A 7,344-nucleotide genomic window follows, 5' to 3' on the forward strand; every position below is an offset into this window, starting at 1 on the left:
TGAATTTGCCATATCATTCTAAAGTGCATTGAGTATCACAGGGACAGATGTTAGCCAAAATTTTATCTGGGCAAGAACAGACAGTTAAATTTTATGAAGAACAGAATCAACAATGTGAATTATTGAAAGAAGATTTCTATAGGAATGCAGCATTTTTGTGATATCATGTCGCATAAAACGACTTGAATATTTCTTTGCAAGGCAAAACTAAGTCTTTTTATGATATGTGGCAAAAAACCCAAGCATTTAGAAAAAAACCTATCTTTTTTCAAAACACTTCTTCAAAAGGAAATTTTGGATGGACATTTTCCCCACTTAGCAAAGGTCATTGATGAGCAGGATGATAGATGCAAATCATTTGAAGAATACACAGCTGTTATAGACCTATTAATTGGAGAATACAAGGAAAGTTTCACTGACTTTGAAAGTTATGACATCACACTCAAATGAACATTTCAGCCTCACCTCATCGATATCACCAAGACACCTAAAGAACTACAAATGCAATTGATTGAGCTCTCAGTAAATGACATTTTAAAGTCATTGTTTGATGCTAGGAAAGATCCAGTTGAAATATGAAAAAATACAGTAGAATACCCATGCAATATGCCCAAAAAATGCTTTCTTGCATTTCAACCACTTATTGCTGTGAATCTACATTCTCCTACCTAACCCAAATCAAGATGCCCTTAAGGTCACAAATGACTGATGTTCATCTAGAGGATCAACTGAAACTGCAAACCTCCATGCTGCAACCAAATATTCAAACGCTTTCCAACAAAAAGCAGACACAACAAATTCATTAAAAAGTTAGTTTAAAATTAACAAATAGTTTCCATTTTTTGAAATTATTAAGTACATAGTAGTTAGATATTTACAAAATAATGTACATTTTTAGGTATATCTAACTGAAGTTTCTTGAATGTGGGCTTATTTGATTACAGCTAAATGAATTTGGCCTTCCAATACAAAAAGGTTCCCCACTCTGTTCGAGACTCTGGTGCTATTTCTTTCCATTGAGCTTATAGGTTCTCATAGGTAGAAATATAGAGAAGACAATTAGAAATGGGAGTCTTACACTCAAGACAGAGTCCAGGGATGAGGATATATATATATGTGAATTATTATAGCAGTGATGTTTGAGGCCAAGCACATGAAGTAGACCATCCTGGGAGAGTTTATGAAGAATTTTTTTAAATGTAAGGATGGAGACTGGGGTCACAAAAAAATAAGGGGAAGGAAAGACGAGCAAGAACAGTTCCAGAGGGAGACTGAGGAAAAACAGTACAAGAGGTTAGAGCAGAGCAGGAGAGGCTGTGTGAGGAGGCCAAGAAGGAGTAAATTTCACAAGGTAAGAAGAGTAGGACTAGCATCAAGATACAGAACAAGGCAAGGACCGAATAGTGCCCACACTGAATCTGGCAAATGAGGAGTCTGAGTGGCCACTAACGCTGGGTGTGGGTGTTAGGGAGGCTGGGGGAAGAAGGCAGAACGTGGGTTGAGCTGTAAACGAAAAGTGACTGTGGGCTTCTCTTTGCAGTAGTTTGATCGGAGAAGGAAGCAAACAGATGAAGTCCAAAGACTCAGAAAACAGAGTGTAATTTCTGACATTTCTTTTCACTTCAGCATGCTTTGGAACAAAATGTACTGTCATTTGCTTTATTTCTCACTTAGAAAGCATAAATTACAAGTTAATTTTCGTAATTCTTTTCTGAGGGACAAATACTCTTTTTCGTGATATTATCAGAATTGCACTTTTCTTAAAGAACTGATTACTATGAGAGGTTCAGTCGAGTCAATGAACATTCCCATTTCTACTGGCTTTGAAAAGAAGACATACTCAGATTCAAATTCTAATAGGGCCAGAGGAATTTGGAAGCGGTAAAAATCAAAACCATGCTGCACAGGACTTCAGACTCTTAGGCTTTCATTCAAACAACCTGTTGGGGAAGTTCATTACCATTTCTTCCCTTCCACAGAGACCAAGACAGTGCAGGACCCAGAGGCAAACTCTTGGCAACTTTTTGAGCAGCATGATCCTATAAATACTTTAGATTCATTACAAGTAAAATATTTATTGAAAAACATAACGGAAGATTAAACCAATCCAAGTGGCTAACGTGTCCAATGAAAACTGGACAAAATAATGCTTTCTTATCCCTTTGTCATATCCTGATCTAATACACATAGCATACGAGACCACTGTATCTAGTCCTTGACTGAGTCACCTATCTTTGAAGAAGAATTAGTATTCCTGGGAAAATCTTCCTGTTGAGTCAAACAATGAGCCCAAATTCCAAAATTTATCAGATAAGCAACTCTCGGCTGCTAAGCCTGGCTCAGTGGGCAGCTGCCCCCAGGGATTTGCTCAGACAGAAGAATCAGAGCTTGTTAAACTCTATGTTAGTCTAGACACCTGATCTGACCAGGTGTCTCACTGCTGCTGGGTGGAAACCAAAAGGGTAGGAATTGCTACATGCTTGATGAACATCAAGATTTATTTCCTCTTTGAGCCTCCCCTAACTTTCTTCTCCGCACAGCGTCTCCCTACTCAGCTCTCTCTCCACTTTGCCTCTGGCGAGTCACAGACAAATGACTGCTAGGGAATGTAACGATGGTAAATTCATTTCATTTCACACTACACACAACTTTTCCGGATGGGGACTTAAGGTGACAAGAAACTTTGCGGCAGTTATATTTAAAAATGTAAAGGAATTTAAGGCATAAAGTAAGACGGGAGAAAATCTGAAAATGAGATTTAAGGACGAGGATTTGCAGTGCCTCAGTTTCTAGCTCCTCTGTTAAATAAACTACCCGCAACCATCAGGGCTCCTGTCGCGGCTGTTGCTGCTGCAGCTGCTGCAGCTGCTGCAGCTCCTTCTATAGCTCAGTCGGATTTCTCCACTTTGCTAGCACCCGTTCTCCTGACCACTCTGCAACCAAGTGCTATGGGATCTTTTCTCAAGAGATTTTTGAGAAAATGCTCATTTTACATTTATTCTCTACACACCTGAGCTGTAGAATTTCTGGACTTCTGAGGTAGAGAAACAAAGACTTTCTTTTAGAGCAGTGATTCTTAAACTATGGTTCTTTACTTGATTTTGAAACTCAAACTTACCCCTCAAAAGAAAGTCCATTCTTTGGTTTGTACCAGAAAGTGGGAATGGGTGGGGTAGATTTGTTGCAGAGTCTTTGGTCCCTTCTGATGGGGCAGAAATAAAAGGTTAAAGCACAATGTTAGAGGACTATATGGTCTGAACGGGCATGACTGAAAGAACCGTAATCATGGCTTTGCAAGAGAGTTTGGAAGTTTACTCTCTTATAGCATAGTTAATTAAATATAATTTATAACTTGCTGGTTTCCTCTTTATGTTTTGTTATTCAATATTTTATTTTTGTTATTATTTTCTTACTGAGATAGGATTAGTCAATTTTCTTTCTAGGAACTTGATCTTTATTTTTTCCGATGTAAAACTTTATGTGTTCATCTTCCCATCATGTCTAGTCTCAGGTGCCTCAGAGTTCAAGGGCTTCTTCACCTGCCCACCTTTTCCATGCAAGGTGTAATCCACATTTCAAATTATAGTGCTGGAACTCAACTGGGCATGCCAGGAAGCTTGGATGCAGTGGTGGCAAGTGGACCACTCAGGGTCGCCCAATGGGGAAGGACACAATCCTTCTCAAGGCCTCCTATTGCAATGACAGGCCTGCATTACAAACCAAAGGACGTTATTTACATGTGTGATGTATGTAATAATATTGATTCGTAAGAAATCTGTCTTGGCCATTTTCTACAAGCAGACAGGCCTTAATATCCTCCTATAGTTCCAAACTTGCCCACAGTCTTTAGCACTTAGGAACCTAGCCCCAGAGTCTTTGCTGATGCTATTGAGAAGCCAAGAGCAAGGTCATGGTCAGGTCTAAAGGGTGAGGCCCTAAAGAGGAAATTAGCCTAGGAGATGGGAAATGTGTCAGAGGGCAAAGTGGGAGACGGGAGGAGCAAATGGTTCAGGATGGCACCTGTCAGAAGGCCCTGGGTCTACTCTATTCTCATAAGGACAGTCCCCCTAGCTTCATGGGGCCCCTCTGGAAACCTATTAAGTGCCAGCTTGAATGTTTGCAGCAGTTTGGGAAAACAAAACAAAGACCACACCCTGAGTGCCCTCTGCAGGGTGGGGGCCACCTGGTGGATACAGGCCCAGCACCTTTCTTCTACCTGTGATTTTAAACGGGGACAGGGGAGGCAGAGCTCAAGAGGCCACTAAGCTCACTGTGAAATGCCTTGGTGCTCCAAGTTTGAAATTGATGGGTTTGTTTCATTTACAGTTGGTTTGTCTTGTTCCCTAACAAAATTATAAGCTCTTTTAAGGAGTTTCTAAGTGTCTAGTTCTCATAGTGTATATAGTGGCACTCGTAAATTGTAAAGAATGAATACAATTTCACTATCCCCCAGCTATTATTTTTTTAATTTATATGGACAAGCAGTCAAGGTAAGTAAGATCTTTCATTTCTAGTTCCTCAGCAGACTTACATTCAAACATCTAACCACCCATTCATTATTTTTCCTTTGCCTTCCTACCTTCCTCCCTGCCGCATGTTTATATTGAACAGCTGAGTGTAAAGCAGGTGTTTTATTCCCTCTGCATGTGGAAGATGAGGCACCAGATCTTCCTTACAACCAGAGGCAGAGGTAGCTCTGTGTGGTCTCTCTAAATCTCTGCCTGACAGCATTAATGGTGATATTACTCAGGCAGTGGCTTACGTGCATAAACATGACACTTATCTCTAGGGGTTGTAAATTTCTTACTTAATCATTTGCTTATCTCTGCAGTCTCATTTCATAGTTTAAAATCCTCATTTTTAGAACTGCCTCTAGGTTTAACTTACAAACGATTTTTTCTGTCCTAAATTTCTTCTGTTGCCTGAAAAACTACCATATTTTAAAAAAGCTTTGGCATGCACCAATTTGAAGCAGATTTGAGTGGCTCTGAGAGTATAACAGTTTTCTGGGGTGTCTGCCCCACTGCCCGCATGCTTCCATGGTGGGCACACCCTGTCAGTTCAGTGTATGAGCTTTCAGGTTGGCTACATCATTACCCGTTTCCATGACTGCTGTCATCATTGTCAAAAAAACCTATTCTGTCTTGCATTTCTTCCTCTTTGTCTACCATCTAATATAATGGGAGATTGTTACAATAATTTTTTTATTTCTAGATTTAGTAAGAATGAAATCTATACAGACCAGACATTTTGGTATTATTTTTCTAATTTTTCTGCATTGTTTCATAAACATTATTATCACATTTATTTCCAGTTTCCCACCAAAATTTCACTTTTCTCCCATGATTCTATTCAGCCTTCCTGGGGAAGTCTCTGTGATGAAATGGAAAGGCCTGGCTCTTTTTCTTGCTCCTGACTATCTGGGAACTTCAGCAAATTATCTCAGTCTTAATTTTCTCACATACAAATGAGGGTGATACTGCTTACTTCTCAAGATTATTTTGAAGGTTAGAGTAAAACTATGTCAAGCATTCCAGTGGGGTTGGCTTAATAATGTTACCCAAGAGGCTATAAGCAGTATTGCCTTCTCCATATTTCTAGTACTATTTCTAGGCTTACAGTTTCTCCTTGTACTGACACATCAATTCTTTCTGTTAATGTTTATTAAAGAGATTCCTCTGTCCTCCAGCTTCTGCACCACAATTGAGCTCTCGGAATCAAGACAGTAGCTTGGCTTTCCTACTGCCATGCCTTTGTGGAGCAGGTCCAGGCTGGCGATGTTCTGGGCAGCAGCATGTGCCCTGGGGGCAGAGGCCGGTGCTGTCAGTCTGGCCATTGCATTCAACTGACGAGACCCAGCTGCTGACCTTTTGGAAATCCTAGTAGTGGCCAGACTGGCTTGGCTTACAGCAACTGGATGTGATGGCTCTTTTAAAGTAAGGACTTTAAGAAGAGAAAGGGCTAGTGGCAGTGACATTTTTTTTGTGTGTGGAAGCTGGGTAATTGAGGGAGTTTGTTTGGAAGCTATGAGGGAAAGGAGGAGAAAAGGGAAAAGGAAAGTGTGGCTTTAACATAGAACCAGAGCTTGTGTTATAAATGAACGTCTCTTTTTCCAAAATCAGAACTTAGAAAAGCAAAATAACTGTTCAGTTATAATTAGCAATCATATTGATAATTCTGGGGTTTTATATCATTCAAGATTCTACCTGAAAGGAACATTCATTTGTGATCAATTTGTGTGTGCGTGTATGTGCACACACAGTGTTTACTCTAAATATTTGGAAATAATAACTCATATATAATATGAATATTTAGCCAATTAAAATTTTTAATTAACAATGATACACCATTTTCCAACATTCTTTATATATGAGAGTACATCTTCCTTGGGCTTATTGCCTCCATCAAATGGACTTTTTTCCTAAAAAAAACCCGTAATGTCAGCCAACTATAATTTTTCCCTTATTCTGATTTCCTATAGTACTGTTGCTTAACGTGCACTCCATGGGCCACACGCATCAGAATCACTGATGATTGCAGGTTCCTGGGCCACATTCTACAGCCAGTAGAGCAGAGTTTACTAGTTGGCTATCCCAGTATCATTGTCCCTTTCCTCTTCAGTAACATGATCCTAACTTACCTGGGATTAGCAATACCCCTATTAAAATACTACATTTCCTGGCCATGTGAAAAAGTTCTGACCAATCAAATAAAAGGAGATATGTTGTATAGGAATTTCAGGAAGTCACCTAAAACGGGAAGGAGTATACATTTCCTTTTCCCCTTTCTCTTGCTGCCAGCCTGGAAGTGGACACCATGGCTAGAGACCAGAAGTCATTCTAGATTATGAATTGTCTTTGTGGATGGAAGCCAGCCACTTAGGGTGGTGAAACAAAAAGAAACAATTCTGGGTCCCTGTCATGCCACCGTATCAGGCTTGGACAGTCTGCCTCCACAGGAAATAAGCTGCTAGCTTATCCCAGCAGTTCAAGTTATTTTAGATTGTTCTCTTGCATGCACATGACCTAATCCCACTTGCTAAATCTCCTGATTTAAAATCTCTGAGAGGACCTTGAAAATCTGCATTTTTGACAATTGCCTAGGATAATTCTTGGACACAATCTAATTTAGGAACAACTGCCATGGTATACAAGATCTATAAATAATTATTTCTTGGAGACAGAGCAGAGACAGGGATTGTGTACATGATACCTCTGCATGTATTCTCTAGGGTATAGTACCATAAAAAATAGTAGGAAATATTCCATCAAAGCCTACAGAATGGATGAATTGATAACAGAAGTCTCTTTTCCCCTCCAATTTTCTTCCTTTAGCTACCAAAAA

The sequence above is a fragment of the Propithecus coquereli genome, unplaced genomic scaffold (assembly GCF_000956105.1).
Source record: "Propithecus coquereli isolate 6110/MARCELLA unplaced genomic scaffold, Pcoq_1.0 Scaffold228, whole genome shotgun sequence".
Taxonomy (NCBI): Eukaryota; Metazoa; Chordata; class Mammalia; order Primates; family Indriidae; genus Propithecus; species Propithecus coquereli.